The sequence below is a fragment of the Suncus etruscus genome, chromosome X (assembly GCF_024139225.1).
Source record: "Suncus etruscus isolate mSunEtr1 chromosome X, mSunEtr1.pri.cur, whole genome shotgun sequence".
NCBI lineage: Eukaryota > Metazoa > Chordata > Mammalia > Eulipotyphla > Soricidae > Suncus > Suncus etruscus.
The window spans coordinates 25,538,499-25,556,488 of NC_064868.1; the positions used below are offsets into that span (position 1 = coordinate 25,538,499).

The 17,990-nt window shown below is 37.8% G+C and overlaps 1 non-coding gene across 1 annotated transcript; it reads left to right on the forward strand.

The window, feature by feature from the left end:
• Positions 1–272: 272 nt before the first annotated feature.
• On the forward strand, positions 273–379 carry LOC126000230 (U6 spliceosomal RNA). Its single transcript, XR_007492587.1, has one exon. It is a non-coding gene; the product is annotated as a U6 spliceosomal RNA (small nuclear RNA).
• Positions 380–17,990: the final 17,611 nt, after the last annotated feature.

Here is a 17,990-nt window from a genome sequence, read left to right on the forward strand (position 1 = left end):
TTGTTGAAGATTGGGTATCGATTCTGTTGTCGTTGGTTTTGGATTTGGTGTTTAAGTCTGGTCATTTTTTTATTTCTACTTTATGTTCTTACAAAAGTTTGGTCTTCGTACCCTCCATTATACCCCCCTCAATTAGGGAGGCGGAAAAAGATGCTTCAATTTATGTGGTTCTGTTTGAAGGAAAGAAGAGAAAAGGAAAAAAATAAAATGGTGCAAAATCAAACAAGCAAAAAATGGGAGGAGACCTTCAGAGGCTATAAATATCTATTTAAGTGCTCGCTTCAGCAGCACATATACTAAAATTGGAACGATACAGAGAAGATTAGCATAGCCCCTGCGCAAGGATGACACGCAAATTCGTGAAGCGTTCCATAAAAAGATATATATCTATTTAAGAGAAGAAAAGAAAAAAGGTAGAAAAACTTAACAACAACACAAAAAAATCTAAAAACTCGTAAAGCATCACAGCAATAAAGACAACAACGACACAATAACCATGGTCCTGAAATAAAAACAAAACAAAGCACACACACACACACACAGACACACACACAAAACCACGAGGAAAAAAAAGCAAACAACAATAACAAAACCTTCCTTCCTTCCTTCCTTCCTTCCTTCCTTCCTTCCTTCCTTCCTTCCTTCCTTCCTTCCTTCCTTCCGTCGATTATTCGTTCCTTCCTTCCTCCCTCCCTTTCTCCTTCCCTCCCTCCCTCCCTCCCACTGCTAGGAGGGAAGACTCAGCCTGACTGGTAAGAATTATAATTACTACAGAGCCAAAGTGTTTAGATATTAGGTAACCTGCTGAGCATAGGCAAAGATGAATATTCTTTTTCTTTTCTTTCTTTTTTTGTTTGAAAGTACTTTCCTTAAAAACTTTAGCAGACCTTTTTTGTGTTCTCTTTTATTTCTATTTTGGGGGGGATCACACCTGGCAGCACTAAGGGGTTAATTCTGGCTCTATGTACAGAAATCAATCCTGGCAGTCTCAGGGTACCATATGAGATGCCTGGATACGAATCATGGTCCTTATGTCTCTTTTATTTCTTAAAGCAATCTTTTATAGTTTTCTTTCTATATGTCCTTCACTTTTTTAGTGAAGTTGACACCAAGGTATTTAAATTTCTGTGGTACTATTGTGAAATGGGATTTTAATGCCTATTTCTTCTGTATTATTTGTGTATAAGAAGGCCATTGATTTTTTTGCATTAATTTTGTAGCCTGCCACTTTGCTATATGCATCTATTGTTTCTAGAAATACATCCTTAATGGAAAACTTACATAACCCCACAATTATTATTTTAATGTTTTTATAATGAGTAAAGATACAAAAATTTTATATCAAATACTTTGGTCTCATGGTCTAATTATCATTATTTCCCCCTAAATAAATAAAAATGGGATTTGAAATATATTATAATTTTGCATTTAAAATTTTCTTGGAAAGTTAGTATATCGTAATGATTATGGCATATAGAAAGATCAAAATATGTTATTAAAGAAGCCAATTTTTGATAGAGAAGAGGAAAAGGTAGTAGATGCCTTTACCTCTCTTCCCATTTATATATGTTACCTGGGAAGGAACAAAGGAAGAAAAAAGTGACAATTCATCCTGGTATCTTGTATAACCAAAGGGCCATTTTTCCTCCAGTTACACACTATAATGTGAAAATAGTGCTAAGATTTTCGAGACCAATTTTATTTTTTTGATTTTTTTTATTGAAACCAATGCAGATAAAAGTCTTTCAAAGTTGTATTTCAGGTACACAGTGACAGTGAGTTAGGGCTATTCCCAACACCAGTGTTGAATTCATCCACTATAGTTCCCAACATACATCCCATACCCCACTCTTAGTCCCCTGGGCAGCTTGTGTAACTGGTACATTTTTATAGCTTGTTATAGTTTGAGTCTCTTGATTCTATTGTCATTAACTTTGGTTTGGGTATATAAATATGACCATTTTTTATTTCCATTCAATGCTTCTGAGACAGCTTGGCCACAGAGTCTCATCCATTTTTTTTTCCTTTTTCAGTTTGTAGGAGGACATAGAAATATGAGATATAACAAGATGTTATCTGTTCTATGGTTCTGTAAAAATGTTGGAGCCCCTATCTAGAAGCTATGAATAAAATTAAAAGAAGAAGAAAAAAGTGAGGGGATATGTGTTATTTTCTTGCATAGACACAATAAACTTTGGGGAAATTAGAAAGAAAATTTCCTTGGCCTAAGAGATTCAGTGTCTCTACCCTTGAAACATATTGTCATAAGACTGACTCTTCATCACTGTATTTAGGTTCTTTGTCCCTTCCCTTGGCAGCCTTGGTTTATTTGTATTGGCAATATGTCAAGGCTTGTTTCCCTTTATCACTATTGATTTCCTTACTTTATACATATTTATTATTTTGTTTTATGTTTTGGGGCCACACCCAGTAGCGCTCAGGGGTTACATCTACCTCTATGCTCAGAAATTTCTCCTGGCAGGTTCAGGGGTTCATATGGAAAGTTGGAGATTGAACCCAGGTCCAACACATGCAAGGCAAATACCCAACCTGCTGTGCATTCACTCAGCTCCATATAGATACTTTTTTAAATAAAATTATAGCCTATGCTTATTCTCCAAAAAAATTGTGGGAGTTGTGAAGAGAATAATTCTGTATTGTGATGCTGATTGATTCATTCACAAATTCCATTATATTCATTGAACAACGCAATGTGAAATTTTTTTTTTTTTTTTAATTTTTTTTTTATTTAAACACCTTGATTACATACATGATTGTGTTTGGGTTTCAGTCATAAAAGGAACACCACCCATCACCAGTGCAACATTCCCATCACCCAAGTCCCAAATCACCCTCCTCCCCACCCAACCCCCGCCTGTACCCTAAACAGGCTCTACATTTCCCTCATACATTCTCAATATTAGGACAGTTCAAAATGTAGTTATTTCTCTAACTAAACTCATCACTCTTTGTGGTGAGCTTCCTGAGGTGAGCTGGAACTTCCAGCTCTTTTCTCTTTTGTGTCTGAAAATTATTATTACAAGGGTGTCTTTCATTTTTCTTAAAACCCATAGATGAGTGAGACCATTCTGCGTTTTTCTCTCTCTCTCTGACTTATTTCACTCAGCATAATAGATTCCATGTACATCCATGTATAGGAAAATTTCATGACTTCATCTCTCCTGACAGCTGCATAATATTCCATTGTGTATATGTACCACAGTTTCTTTAGCCATTCATCTGTTGAAGGGCATCTTGGTTGTTTCCAGAGTCTTGCTATGGTAAATAGAGCTGCAATGAATATAGGTGTAAGGAAGGGGTTTTTGTATTGTATTTTTGTGTTCCTAGGGTATATTCCTAGGAGTGGTATAGCTGGATCGTATGGGAGCTCGATTTCCAGTTTTTGGAGGAATCTCCATATAGCTTTCCATAAAGGTTGAACTAGACAGCATTCCCACCAGCAGTGGATAAGAGTTCCTTTCTCTCCACATCCCCGCCAACACTGTTTATTCTCATTCTTTGTGATGTGTGCCATTCTCTGGGGTGTGAGGTGGTATCTCATCGTTGTTTTGATTTGCATCTCCCTGATGATTAGTGATGTGGAACATTTTTTCATGTGTCTTTTGGCCATGCGTATTTCTTCTTTGTCAAAGTGTCTGTTCATTTCTTCTCCCCATTTTTTGATGGGGTTAGATGTTTTTTTCTTGTAAAGTTCTGTCAGTGCCTTGTATATTTTGGAGATTAGCCCCTTATCTGATGGGTATTGGGTGAATAGTTTCTCCCACTCAGTGGGGGGCTCTTGTATCCTGGGCACTATTTCCTTTGAGGTGCAGAAGCTTCTCAGCTTAATATATTCCCATCTGTTAATCTCTGCTTTCACTTGCTTGGAGAGTGCAGTTTCCTCCTTGAAGATGCCTGTAATGTCCTGGAGTGTTTTGCCTATGTGCTGTTCTATATATCTTATGGTTTTGGGGCTGATATCGAGGTCTTTAATCCATTTGGATTTTACCTTTGTACATGATGTTAGCTGGGGGTCTAAGTTTAATTTTTTGCAAGTGGCTATCCAATTGTGCCAACACCACTTGTTGAAGAGGCTTTCCCTGCTCCATTTAGGATTTCCTGCTCCTTTATCAAAAATTAGATGGTTGTATCTCTGGGGAACATTTTCTGAGTATTCAAGCCTATTCCACTGATCTGAGGACCTATCCTTATTCCAATACCATGCTGTTTTGATAACTGTTGCTTTGTAGTACAGTTTAAAGTTGGGAAAAGTAATTCCTCCCATATTCTTTTTCCCAATGATTGCTTTAGCTATTCGAGGGTGTTTATTGTTCCAAATGAATTTCAAAAGTGTCTGATCCACTTCTTTGAAGAATGTCATGGGTATCTTTAGAGGGATGGCATTAAATCTGTATAATGCCTTGGGGAGTATTGACATTTTGATGATGTTAATCCTGCCAATCCATGAGCAGGGTATGTGTTTCCATTTCCGTGTGTCCTCTCTTATTTCTTGGAGCAGAGTTTTATAGTTTTCTTTGTATAGGTCCTTCACATATTTAGTCAAGTTGATTCCAAGATATTTGAGTTTGTGTGGTACTATTGTGAATGGGGTTGTTTTCTTAATGTCCATTTCTTCTTTATTACTGTTGGTGTATAGAAAGGCCATTGATTTTTGTGTGTTAATTTTGTAGCCTGCCACCTTGCTATATGAGTCTATTGTTTCTAGAAGCTTTTTGATAGAGTCTTTAGGGTTTTCTAAGTAGAGTATCATGTCATCTGCAAACAGTGAGAGCTTGACTTCTTCCTTTCCTATCTGGATTCCCTTGATATCCTTTTCTTACCTAATCGCTATAGCAAGTACTTCCAGTGCTATGTTGAATAGGAGTGGTGAGAGAGGACAGCCTTGTCTTGTGCCAGAATTTAGAGGGAAGGCTTTCAGTTTTTCTCCATTGAGGATAATATTTGCCACTGGCTTGTGGTAGATGGCCTTCACTATATTGAGAAAGGTTCCCTCCATTCCCATCTTGCTGAGAGTTTTGATCAAGAATGGGTGTTGGACCTTATCAAATGCTTTCTCTGCATCTATTGATATGATCATGTGGTTTTTATTTTTCTTGTTATTGATGTTGTGTATTATGTTGATAGATTTACGGATGTTAAACCAGCCTTGCATTCCTGGGATGAAACCTACTTGATCGTAGTGGATGATCTTCTTAATGAGGCATTGAATCCTATTTGCCAGGATTTTGTTGAGGATCTTTGCATCTGCATTCATCAGTGATATTGGTCTGTAATTTTCTTTTTTGGTAGCGTCTCTGTCTGGTTTAGGTATCAAGGTGATGTTGGCTTCATAAAAGCTATTTGGAAGTGTTTCTGTTTGTTCAATTTCATGAAAGAGTCTTGCCAAGATTGGCAGTAGTTCCTCTTGGAAAGTTTGATAGAATTCATTTGTGAATCCATCTGGACCTGGGCTTTTGTTTTTCGGCAGACATTTGATTACTGTTTTAATTTCATCAATGGTGATGGGGGTGTTTAGATATGCTACATCCTCTTCCTTCAACCGTGGAAGATTATAAGAGTCCAAGAATTTATCCATTTCTTCCAGGTTCTCATTTTTAGTGGCGTAGAGTTTTTCAAAGTAGTTTCTGATTACCCTTTGAATCTCTGTCATATCAGTAGTGATCTCTCCTTTTTCATTCCTGATACGAGTTATCAAGTTTCTCTCTCTCTCTTTCTTTGTTAGGTTTGCCAGTGGTCTATCAATCTTGTTTATTTTTTCAAAGAACCAACTTCTGCTTTCGTTGATCTTTCGGATTGTTTTTTGAGTTTCCACTTCGTTGATTTCTGCTCTCAGCTTTGTTATTTCCTTCTGTCTTCCTGTTCTTGGGTCCTTTTGTTGAGCATTTTCTAGTTCTATTAGCTGTGTCATTAAGCTACTCAGGTAAGCTCCTTCTTCCTTCCTGATGTGTGCTTGCAAAGCTATAAATTTTCCTCTCAGTACTGCTTTTGCTGTGTCCCATAAGTTCTGAGAGTTTGTGTCTTTATTGTCATTTGTTTCCAGGAACCTTTTTATTTCCTCCTTGATTTCATCTCGGACCCACTGGTTATTGAGCATGAGGCTGTTTAACTTCCAGGTGTTAAAGTGTTTCTTCTGAGTCCCTTTGGAGTTCACAAATAATTTCAGAGCCTTGTGGTCAGCGAAGGTAGTCTGCAAAATTTCTATCCTCTTGATCTTATGGAGGTATGTTTTATGTGCCAGCATGTAGTCTATCCTGGAGAATGTCCCATGTACATTGGAGAAGAATGTGTATCCAGGTTTCTGGGGATGGAGTGTCCTATATATATCCACTAGGCCTCTTTCTTCCATTTCTCTCCTCAGGTCTAGTATATTCTTGTTGGGTTTCAGTCTGGTTGACCTGTCCAGTGTTGACAAAGCCGTGTTTAGGTCCCCCACAATTATTGTGTTGTTGTTGATATTATTTTTCAGATTTGTCAGCAGTTGTATTAAATATTTTGCTGGCCCCTCATTCGGTGCATATATGTTTAGGAGAGTGAATTCTTCCTGCTCTACGTACCCCTTGATTAATATAAAATGTCCGTCTTTGTCCCTCACAACCTTCCTGAGTATAAAGTTTGCATTATCTGATATTAGTATGGCCACTCCAGCTTTTTTATGGGTGTTGTTTGCTTGGATAACTTTTCTCCAGCCTTTTATTTTGAGTCTATGTTTGTTCTGACTATTCAGGTGCGTTTCTTGTAGGCAGCAGAAGGTTGGATTGAGTTTTTTGATCCATTTAGCCACTCTGTGTCTCTTAACTGGTGCATTTAGTCCATTGACGTTGAGAGAAAGAATTGTCCTGGGATTTAACGCCATCTTTATTTCAAAATTTGGTGTGTCTTTTGGGTAGTCTTGTCTTAGATTAGGTCTTTCAGTTTTTCTCTTAAGACTGGTTTTGTGTCTGTGAAGTTTCTGAGCTGTTTTTTGTCTGTGAAACCATGTATTCTTCCATCAAACCGGAAAGTGAGTTTTGCTGGGTATAGTATTCTGGGTGAAGCATTCATTTCATTCAGTCTTGTCACAATATCCCACCACTGCTTTCTGGCATTGAGCGTTTCTGGTGACAGGTCTGCTGTAAATCTCAGGGAAGCTTGCTTGAACATGATTTCCCCTTTTGATCTTGCTGTTTTCAGAATTCTGTCTCTATCTGTGGGATTTGTCATTGTGACTAGGATGTGTCTTGGGGTGGTTTTTCTGGGGTCTCTTTTGGTTGGTACTCTTCGGGCATGCAGGATTTGATCACATATATTCTTTAGCTCTGGAAGTTTCTCTTTAATGATGTTCTTGACCATTGATTCTTCCTGGAAATTTTCTTCCTGGGTCTCTGGGACTCCAATGATTCTTAAGTTGTTTCTGTTGATCTTATCATAGACTTCTATTTTCGTCTGTTCCCATTCTTTGACTAATTTTTCCATTGTCTGCTCATTTGCTTTAAGTTTTTTGTCCAATCTCTCCTGCTGTATGGAATTGTTATGTATCTCATCTTCCACAGCACCAAGTCTATTCTCAGCTTCTGATACCCTGTCCCAGAGCTTATCCATTTTGTCATTCACTTCGTTTACTGAGTTTTTCAGGCCTGTTAGTTGACATGTTATTTCAGTTTGGAGTTTTGTCATTTCTGCCTTCATATTTTCTTGGTTCTTATTAGTGTTCTGTTCAACTCGATCCATGGTTTCTTGGAGTCTGTTGAGCACCTTCCATATTGCTAGTCTAAAGTCCTTATCTGAGAGGTTGATTAGTTGTTCAGTCATTATCTGGTCCTCAGAATTGTCATCTTCATTCTCTATGTCTGATGCTGGCCTGCGCTGTTTCCCCATTGTCACATTTGTATTGTGGGTTTTTCTACGTGTTGTAGTGGTATTCATTGTCTATATGATGTAGGCAGCACACTCCTCTGGCTCCTCCCTTTCTGGATGGGCTGACTTGCCTCTAAGGGAGGGGAGTCCTCCGTGGATGAAGCCTCACACTGGGTCAAATCTTAGGCCCGAGCATGTAACAGAGAAGACAGTCCAGAGAGAAATGTTTGCTTCTGTGATATAGCGCCGTTCTTAGTGTGATTTTTCCTTCTTGTTGCAATGGAGTTCTTTCCTTAGAAAGAGTGCACGGCCGCGTAGCGAAGCGGAGCGGCCGTGCTCCTCTGAGCCTCTTTTTGCCCCACTCGCAAGAGTTTCACGCAAGAGGACAGTAGACAGACATAGACAGGTCACACTCACAGTCTTTCACAGCTGAGCCCCACTGGGCCGGTGTACTTTCGCGGATTTTCCCCGCCTGGTGTCACACACAGGGAGCCAGCTTTTGCAAAGGATAGCCGGTTTTTATGCTCTGAAGTCCCTCCCTGAAAATGGCGTCTGGGCGAGCGAGGTTTCTGGAGGCTCTTTTTGCCCCACTCGCAAGAGTTTCACGCAAGAGGACAGTAGACAGACATAGACAGGTCACACTCACAGTCTTTCACAGCTGAGCCCCACTGGGCCAGTGTACTTTCGCGGATTTTCCCCGCCTGGTGTCACACACAGGGAGCCAGCTTTTGCAAAGGATAGCCGGTTTTTATGCTCTGAAGTCCCTCCCTGAAAAGCAATGTGAAATTTTATGGTAACCAAATTATATCTCCAAAAAGCTAAAAATAAAAATAATGGTAGTAACTGTTTCCTCGTTATCAGGGTGTCATATTAACCTAAACCGGAGCAGGTTAGTGCCAGGGTGGCATTTGGCCTCCCCCAAAAATAGTTTGACTCTTGGTACTGATGCAGAAAACTGTGCTGACTCTAATGTTGCGATCCAAGGTTTGGGGTTGGATGGTCGAAGTCTGATGTATGAGGCTTAAGTCAAGTCCCAATGAATTTGTGTCATATTTTAAAGTTATATTTTATATACATTTATGTGTAACTATGTATAATAATATATATAAGGCTTATGTTATCTTGGGTGGAATCTGAAGGTTATACAACATGATGGCCTTATCAGTAAAATAATTTGGATATATATTTATAATTATGTTTATATACTTTTAATGAGAAGACCAATCACAATGAACTAGAGCCTTATCAATTCTAGAGCCTTATCAATTCAGTCAATTTTTAGAGGTGGCTTTCACTATTTTCTAGAAATGCTTATAGATTTTTTTCATAAAACTTATTCTAGAAAATAGTACAACTCTAAGCAGTTCAGAAAACATGGACACTTTAACGAGAAGATACTAAAACTTAAACTTTATTATTCTCATAAGAAAGTTGCTATTGTATATACAGTATGGGTAGCCTAGTATATGATGAAGCTTGTTCATAGCAAAAGTATACAATTCTTTTTCTCTTTCCTATTTTATTTCTATTCAAGATGCCCTTACAAAATAGTAGAGACTTGTTCTCAGTATTGTTTTCCTTAGAGAAATTTTTCAGAGAAGTTATTTCCCTAGAAACTTCCTAAGTACTAAGGAATTAGAACAGATAATTCTTGGAACAACCTCTGAAGATCCCGGGTTCTCAGTGCTTTGCATAACCATTCATGCAGTCATTCCATTTAAGGGTTATTTCTTTATTAGGACTTGTTCCCCTGTTCTCTGGTCCATCCTATATTTACATGCTTCATGAACTTGTTACCACCAAAACAGCTAATAGGAATTTTTTACAAACATGCAGGACAAAAAAATATATTATTTTTTATGACTTCTCATTCTTCTACAGTAATTAATTTAGGCATCAGAATGATATGGGTAGAGGGAGAAAATGGTATGGAAAGTAGTGTATAATATAGATAGATATAAATAGAATTACAGTATTTTTTAATAAATAAATTATGTCAATTTAATGAGATATTACTATATTAAGTACATACACCTTATCAGGTTATTTTGAGGGTGTGGACCACACCCAACAGTCCTCTGGGGTTATTTATGACTCGGTGCTCAGTAGTTATACTTGGCAGGGCTTGCAGTACCATATGTGCTGCTGGAGTTTGAATCAGGGTAAGTTGCATCCAAGGCAAGTGCTTACCTGCTGCAGGACTGCTTCTCCAGGCCTAATATGTATAATTGATTTTTAAAAATTTATCACTTGGTTTCTTACATAAGTCTCTGTAATAATTTACTGCTTTCTATTTCTATTTTACAATCCAATTAGAGTATTAGCTGAATTCATAAAGAGAATATAAGGTTTCTATTATATCACTTTTGGTCTCAACAGTATATGCATTGTATAGTTCTTTGGATATAAATATCACAAGACTGTAAGGTGATAATATAATGTCAGTGTAATGGAAGTGTAGTGATTAACCCAAAAAAGGTTTGTTCCAAAGAAGCTTAAATTTCTTTGTGAAGGGGGATTATAAAGAAGCAAAGACATTATATAGTGTCAGGCACAGGTAAATTTTAGAAGAAAAATATTGTTCAAATCTTAGCAAAAAGGGGAAAATTAGGGAACAAATTTTCCAGGAGCTCTGAAAAAAATGAAAAGGGAATTTCTGCAGGATGTTCCCTGATCAAGAGTAAGTAGCAGGGGTTCAGTGATAAAAGGACTTTATTTGTAAATGAGCGAGCAGACAAGTAAGGATTTGGACTTAAGAAAGATCCAGGATATAAGAAAGATAAAGGACAGAACCAATAGAGATGAGGGCCAGGAGGACGAGTCTGTGGTAGGAAGCTTGCTACAAACAATGGAGCAATTAATTTAAGTATAAAGGGACTGCTATGGCAATAAGAGTTGGAACTGTTTACTCTGGACAGTAACTGGATTTGAACAAAGATAAAGAATGGAATTATGCACAGTACCTCTTCATTAATAATAGTGCTAACTAGTGTCTAAGAGGAAATTAAAGGGGTGTCAGGGAGAAGATGAAGAAGAAGAAGAACAAGAAGAACAAGAACAAGAACAAGAAGAAAAAGAAGAACAAGATCAAGAACAAGAACAAGAAGAACAAGAACAAGAAGAACAAGAACAAGAGCAAGAGCAAGAACCATAACAAGAACAAGAACCATAACAAGAACAAGAACAAGAAGAACAAGAAGAAAAAGAAGAACAGGAACAAGAAGAAGAAGAAGAAGAAGAAGAAGAAGAAGAAGAAGAAGAAGAAGAAGAAGAAGAAGAAGAAGAAGAAGTGAAGAAGGAGAATGAGACGGAGGATGAGAAGAAGAGAAAGAGAAGAAGGAGGATGAGGATGATGAGGAGAATGAGAATTATAGAAAGAAAAGAAAAAGAGGAGGAGGAGGAGAAGGAAGAGGAGAAGGAGAAGGAGAAGAGGAGGAGAAGGAGACGATGATGAAAAGATGAAGAAAAAGGAGGAGGAGGAAGATGAGAAGAAGGAAGAGAAGGAGTAGAAGAGGAGGAGAAGGAGGAAAAGGAAAAGAAGAGGAGACGTAGGAGGAGAGGAAGAAGGAGGAGGAGAAGGAAAAGAAGAGGAGGAGAAGGAGAAGATGATGAAAAGAAGAAGAATAAGAGGAGGAGGAGAAGGAAGAGGAGGAGGAAGAGAGGAGAAAGGAAAATAATGCCTGCTCCCAGGGGACATTGGGATGGAAACTGACAAATGTTCATGGAGGAAGGGTAGTGTGAATTGTAAGCTGAAAATCATGAACAACATTTTAATTATTCTATTTAAAGTAAAAGAAAGAAAATAGATCCAGGAGACATATCATGTGCCCAGGAAAGGCATTGTAGAATTAAATTAAATACTTTAGAATTTATTCTTAATCAAATGTGTTGGAACATTGAACAATTCTCTTCTTATTTTTGTTGTGTAGCTTTCTTTGAAATTATGTGTCACATTTTGGAGAAAACAGTGTACACGTGTCACAACATTTAGGACTGACAATTTCAACACATACAAACTGAAATAAACAAATCTCGTTTGCATTCCAAATTAAATAAAAATACGATAATATCTAAAAAGTATATAATTTTGTTCTTAATACTAAATGTTTATAGCCCATAAGTTTGACCCAAACAGGCTTTTAGTTTATACTATGTCGTACTCTATTTCAAGCAAACAGGCAATTTTTCCCGCCTTTTACCACAGTGCCTGGCAAGTGATAGGCATGCTTCTATAAAGTTTAATGTAAATTTTAACGTATTTTTTAAAAATGAACTTTTGAGTCGTGGTAGTCTTTGTTGATGTCGTGGAAAAATCTGAAGATCTTTCTAATGGAAATTGCAAAATCAACTATCTAGGGGCTTTCCAAACTAAATGACTGAACTAGAGAGACAATCAGAATGCCAGATATATTTTTTTGCACGATTAAGTGTTCTGTTCAAACACTAATAACTATGTCACAACTTACTCCTCTAACCTGCCACTGGAAATTACTTTCACATCATCTATAGTTAACTATTTTGATAAAACTCTATTCCCAGGAAATTCATCCAAAAGAAATTATTAGACACATGGAGACAGATTTCTATTGTAATATGTTTACCTAGTGTAACAAAAGAATATTGAACAGGACTTTATCTAAATACTGAGTAAAAGAGTAATGCTCAATATATTGTACTTTTAAATCATGAAATAGTATAATTATGGTAAAGATTCGATAATAGTCAATACTCTAATTTTAACGAAAAAATTAACAGTTTTTGTGGTTTTGGATTATCCATTAAAATATATTAAGAAGGGGCCACATAGATGGCTTAGCTGGTTAACACATATTTGCATGCAGGAGCTCTGGACTAATCCCTGACACTACATGCTAAACTGAATATCATAGTAGTGACACCTTCCCAATAAGTAGCCCCTAAGCACTATATTGTGCAACCATAAACAACAGAAAGATAATCCAAGCTAGAGTCAGAGCAGTATCACAGGTACCTCCATGTAAGATCTTGAGCACCAGCACCTCACAGCCTTGCTTGGTGCAGCCCTAAGACTTTCCTCACCTCAACTTCCCGGTTCTAGTGGTGTCTGATAATCTGACTACCTCTGTATCCTCTGTTTGAGCATTGAGGCAGTTGACATAAAATCACTAGGGGCCCTCAGAACATTGTTTCAGAGTCCACTGCTTCCTCCCAAAATCTATACATGTAGATATAGTATATATATGAAGCTATTAAATCATTGGGAATTCATATTTTAATTAGAAATAAACATTTGCCTTTTCCAAAGGTTTTATGAATAACCTTAATTTTGGGATATCAACACTATTGACTTAATTGGGGTCATTTGACTTAATTAACCACATTATTTTTTCAGATCTTGAGTGTTGTTTATTTTTCACTTTATTTAAATATCTTGATTACATATATGATTGTGATTAGGTTTCATTCATGTAAAGAACACCCCCTTCACCAGTGCAACATTCCCATCACCAATGTCCCAAATTAACCACATTATTTATGTCTACAAATATCTCTTTTTATTGTATAATTTCAAAAGCTTAGTATACTTTATGTACCTGAAGCAAAATTTTGCTTGCAGTTCTTTCTCTAGATATTCCATTGTTTGCAGCTGACTAGTCTAATTATATTGACTATGTAAATCTCAATTCAGCCATTATATATTTGGGGCACACTTTGAATTACTCAGAAATTTTCTGGCTCTGCTTTCAGAAATGATTCCTTGTAGTGCTCTGTGGACCATATGGGGTGCTACAGATTGAAACCAGGTTGCCATGTATAAAACCTGCTATACAGTCCCTCGATCGCATTCCTGAGGTTTCTGGGGTCGCAGACAGTAGGGGACATACCTCTGTCTCCACCCCTCCCATCATTGTATCCCTGAGGATTCTAGGTCCGGCAAACCGTAGGGAATTTCCACTGTCCCATCAAAATGGTCTCACTCATCAATGGGTTTTAAGAAAAATGAAAGATATTCTTGAAACAATAATTTTCAGAGACAAAAGACAGATACAGCTCACCTCATAAAGTTCACCACAAAGAGCGATGAGTTTAGTTAGAGAAAGAACTACATTGTGAACTATCCTAATATTAAGAATGTTTGAGGAAAATAGAAAGCCTGTCTAGAGTATAGGCAGGCGTGGGGTGGGGAGGAGGGAGATTTGGGGCACTGGTGATGGAAATGTTGCACTGGTGATGGGTGGTGTTCCTTAAATGACTGAAACTCAAAAACAATCATGTATGTATTCAAGGTGTTTAAATAAAATATGAAAAACAATATAATTCCATTTAAAATAGTATCAAAGAATATTAAGTACCTAGGAATAAACCTTACAAGGGAAGTGAAGGTCCTATACCAGGGAAATTTTAAAACACTTCACAAAGAAATTGAAGAGGATCTAAGGAAATGGAAGAACATCCCATGCCCATGAATAGGTAGAATGAACATAATCAAAATGACTATCCTACCCACACTTCTATATAGATTCAACGCAATCCCCATCCTAATCAAGGCACCATTTTTAAAGACTTAGAACAATCAATTATAAAATTTATCTGGAACCAAAAAAGACCCAGGATAGCCAAACATATACTGAAAAACAAGAAGCTGTGTGGCATCTCTTTACCTAATCTGAAGCTATACTTTAAAGCCATAGTGATCAAAACAGCATGGTACTGGAATAAAAACAGAGCCTCAGACCAGTGGGTTAGAACAGAGTCTCCAGATATCAATCCCCATATATAGAGTCAACTAATATTGGACAATAGAGCCAAGAACTTGAAATGGAACAAAGAGAGTTCTTCAATAAATGATGTTGGTACAAATGGAAAACCGCCTGTAATACTGAATATTGACCCATACCTCACTCATTATGCAAAAGTCAACTGAAAATGGATTAAAGACCTTGAAATTAGAACAGAATCTAGAGTTTATTGAGTAAAAATAGGCAGAACACTCGAAGACCTATATATTAAAGAAGTCTCGATGATGGAACACCAATGGCAAGGACTTTAGCATCAAATATAAACAAATGGGACGATATCAAACTAAGAAGCTTCTGCATGGTGAATGTAACCCAACTTAAAACAAGAAGACAGGTAACTGAATGGGAAAAAAATTTTCACACTCAACACGTCTGATAAAGGGCTGATAACCAGAATAAACAAAGCAGTCAGAAAGCTGCGTCCCCCAAAACCCAAATAAAGCCATAGAAAAATAGGGAGATGAAATGAATAGACACTTCTCTGAGGAAGACCAAAAGATGGCCAACAAACACATGAAAACATGCTCACCTACACTAATCATTAGGGAAATCCGAATCAAGACAACAAAGAGATACCATCTTACACCAGTGAGTATAGCTCACATCAAAAATAACGGGAACAGACTTCTGCTCTGAACATGGTTTAGAGCATATCACCTGACTTGGGGTTTCAGAATCTAGAACTCAGCCTTGATTGGCTTCAGGATGGAAGCAGAAATGAAAAAACTTCACCCTCAGACTCCTTCCAAGGAGCCGTCCTTTGCCGAGAAATCTTTTCTAGAGAAGTTCTGCACCAAAAAAGGCTTGGAGATGGAGCAGAAAGCAGAAGGAAAGGGTCCAAAGCCTGAGAGTGCTAGGGATAAGAAGTGCCCAGAATCGAAACCCTGGGACAGAAGCAGTATCATGGACCAACCAGAATTGGAAAGCAACTCTGATGAAGATGATGACGATGACTGTAACTGGAGGAGGATGAGGATCTGGGGAGCCCACTGGCCCCACACAGCAGGAAACCCATCAGATATCAAGCACGCTGGGGAGAGTTTGGATGACAATCCTTCATAGCGAACTGGCTCTCATGATAGTGGTTGCAGTGAGAAGGCAGACATTTTAAAAGACAATAGAGAAGGCCCCATCAGAAGAAATTCCAGTACCCCCAGACACTGACTGACTCACTCCACTTCACAAGAGGCCTCATACCTGGGACCCCAGAGCACTCCATTTCAATGTAACCCCCAGCTTTAGTGAAAATAAATAACCATCCTGCACAGCCTGTCACAGGCCATACTTGAGGTTGAGGCGGAGACCTACACACACACACACACACCTACACACACACACACACCTGTGACTCCTTTATCTAAACCTTTTAGCCTTTTCTGACCCTACTGGCCAAGCTCAGGTGCTTCTGAACGGTCTGATGTAGAAATCTATTTTATAGACAGCCAGGAAGCCTACACCTTCCCCCCTGGATGATGTTTGGCCTTCCCACATTGCCCAGAAGTGAGGAGCTCCTTTTTCTGCTTGCAGAGGCAGGAGTTGGTGTTGGAACTAATTAAGCTCCAGCTAATGCTCCCTGCCAGAAGCTATCTCTTAGAACTAACCTATTAACTGTATGAAATTAAATAAAAGCCTTTAAAGATTGAAGTTTAAAAAATAACAGGAACAATCTCTGTTGACTAGGATGCAATATGAAAGGAAATCTCATCCACTGCTGGTGGCAGTGCCCCCTAGTCCAACCCCTATGGAAAACAGTCTGGAGAGTTCTCAGGGAACTCACAATTGAGCTGCCATTTGATTCAGCAATTGCTCTCCTAGGTATCTATGCCAAATCGGAAGGACATTCATTTCAAAGTATGTGTGCACCCCACTATTTATCGCAGCACTCAGTATAATAGCCAAGTCTAGAAACCAACCTCGATGTCCAAAAACAAATGAGTGGATCATCAACATGTGGTATCTATACACAATGGAATACTACATAGCAGTTAGAAATGATACAGTTCCTGACTTTGCAGCAACATGGATGGACCTAGAAAACGTTATGTTAAATGAAGTAAGCCAGAAGATGAAAGATAAACACAGATTGATAACACTATTCTGAAGTAGCTAGAATATACACCAGATATACAACCAATACCCTATGATCAAATAACAGGGTGTATCAGGATAGAAACCTCAAATACTGTAATAATCACCATATACTGAGGAGTAAAGTCCAAAACAAAAGGAAGAGAAACAAGACAGCCAGACTACACATTATATCACAAAGAAACCAGCAACAGCAGAAACAGCAGCATAGAGAGAACAGATATGTAATGATCGTTTCACTACAAAGGCATACAATAATTTACTAGAGAGCTTATACAGGATTACAGGTAAAGATTATGATGGGAATTACTGGCTCCAATGGATACATTTCAAAACAATTTGTTTGAATGCTTTAACTTTATCACATAGAAAATAATCTCTCAGTTTTTATGTACATAGGGGTTCCTGGAACATCCTACAGTGGTACCTCGGTGCTCAGAGAGAGGAGGCACCATAATCAGCTTGCATTATGAAAATGTCCGGATAAAACTTTTACGGGGTCCTCAAACTTTTTAAACAGGGGGCCAGTTTACTGTCCTTCAGACTGTTGGAGGTCCAGATTATAGTAAAAACAAAAATTATGAACAAATTTCTATTCACACTTCATATATTTTATTTAGAAGTGAAGAAACAAAATGGGAATAAATACATTATGTGGCACACGTGTTGTAGTTTGAGGACCATTGCGTCTTTAACATACTCTTTTTCTCTAGATTATGCTTTCTTTTAGGACCTGATGCACGTGACAAGCCAGTCCACCGAAGCAACTACCGTGACCTACTGGTTTATACTACAATGCCTAAGCATCGAACACATTGAAGCAAACTAACAAGCCCTTGCTCTTTTACCCTCTCTTCTCATTACTTCGTATTTTTGTTATTGTTGTTTGATTGTTGTTTGTTTTGTTTTGTTTTTCCTTTTCTCTCTTCTTGTCTCCCGCTTCTTCTTCTACCTTGTCCTTCTCATTATCATCAATTCATCTATATCAAATAAAAGCCACAGGGTTATCTTCTCTATAGGAAAGGAAAGCTGACATATAGGGTACTGCAGAGAATACTGCAAAGGGTAAACACCTATATAGATAGACCTCAATAACACAATGATTAGTACTCGAGACATAAAGGGAACGTGGATGGGGAGATGACAAATTTGGTGATTGGTATAACCCTGATTCAATGTTAATATGTACCTAAATTACTACTATGAAAGATATGTAAGACAATATGATCAAAATTAAAAAAAAAACTGCTATATAACCCCTCTAGTCCT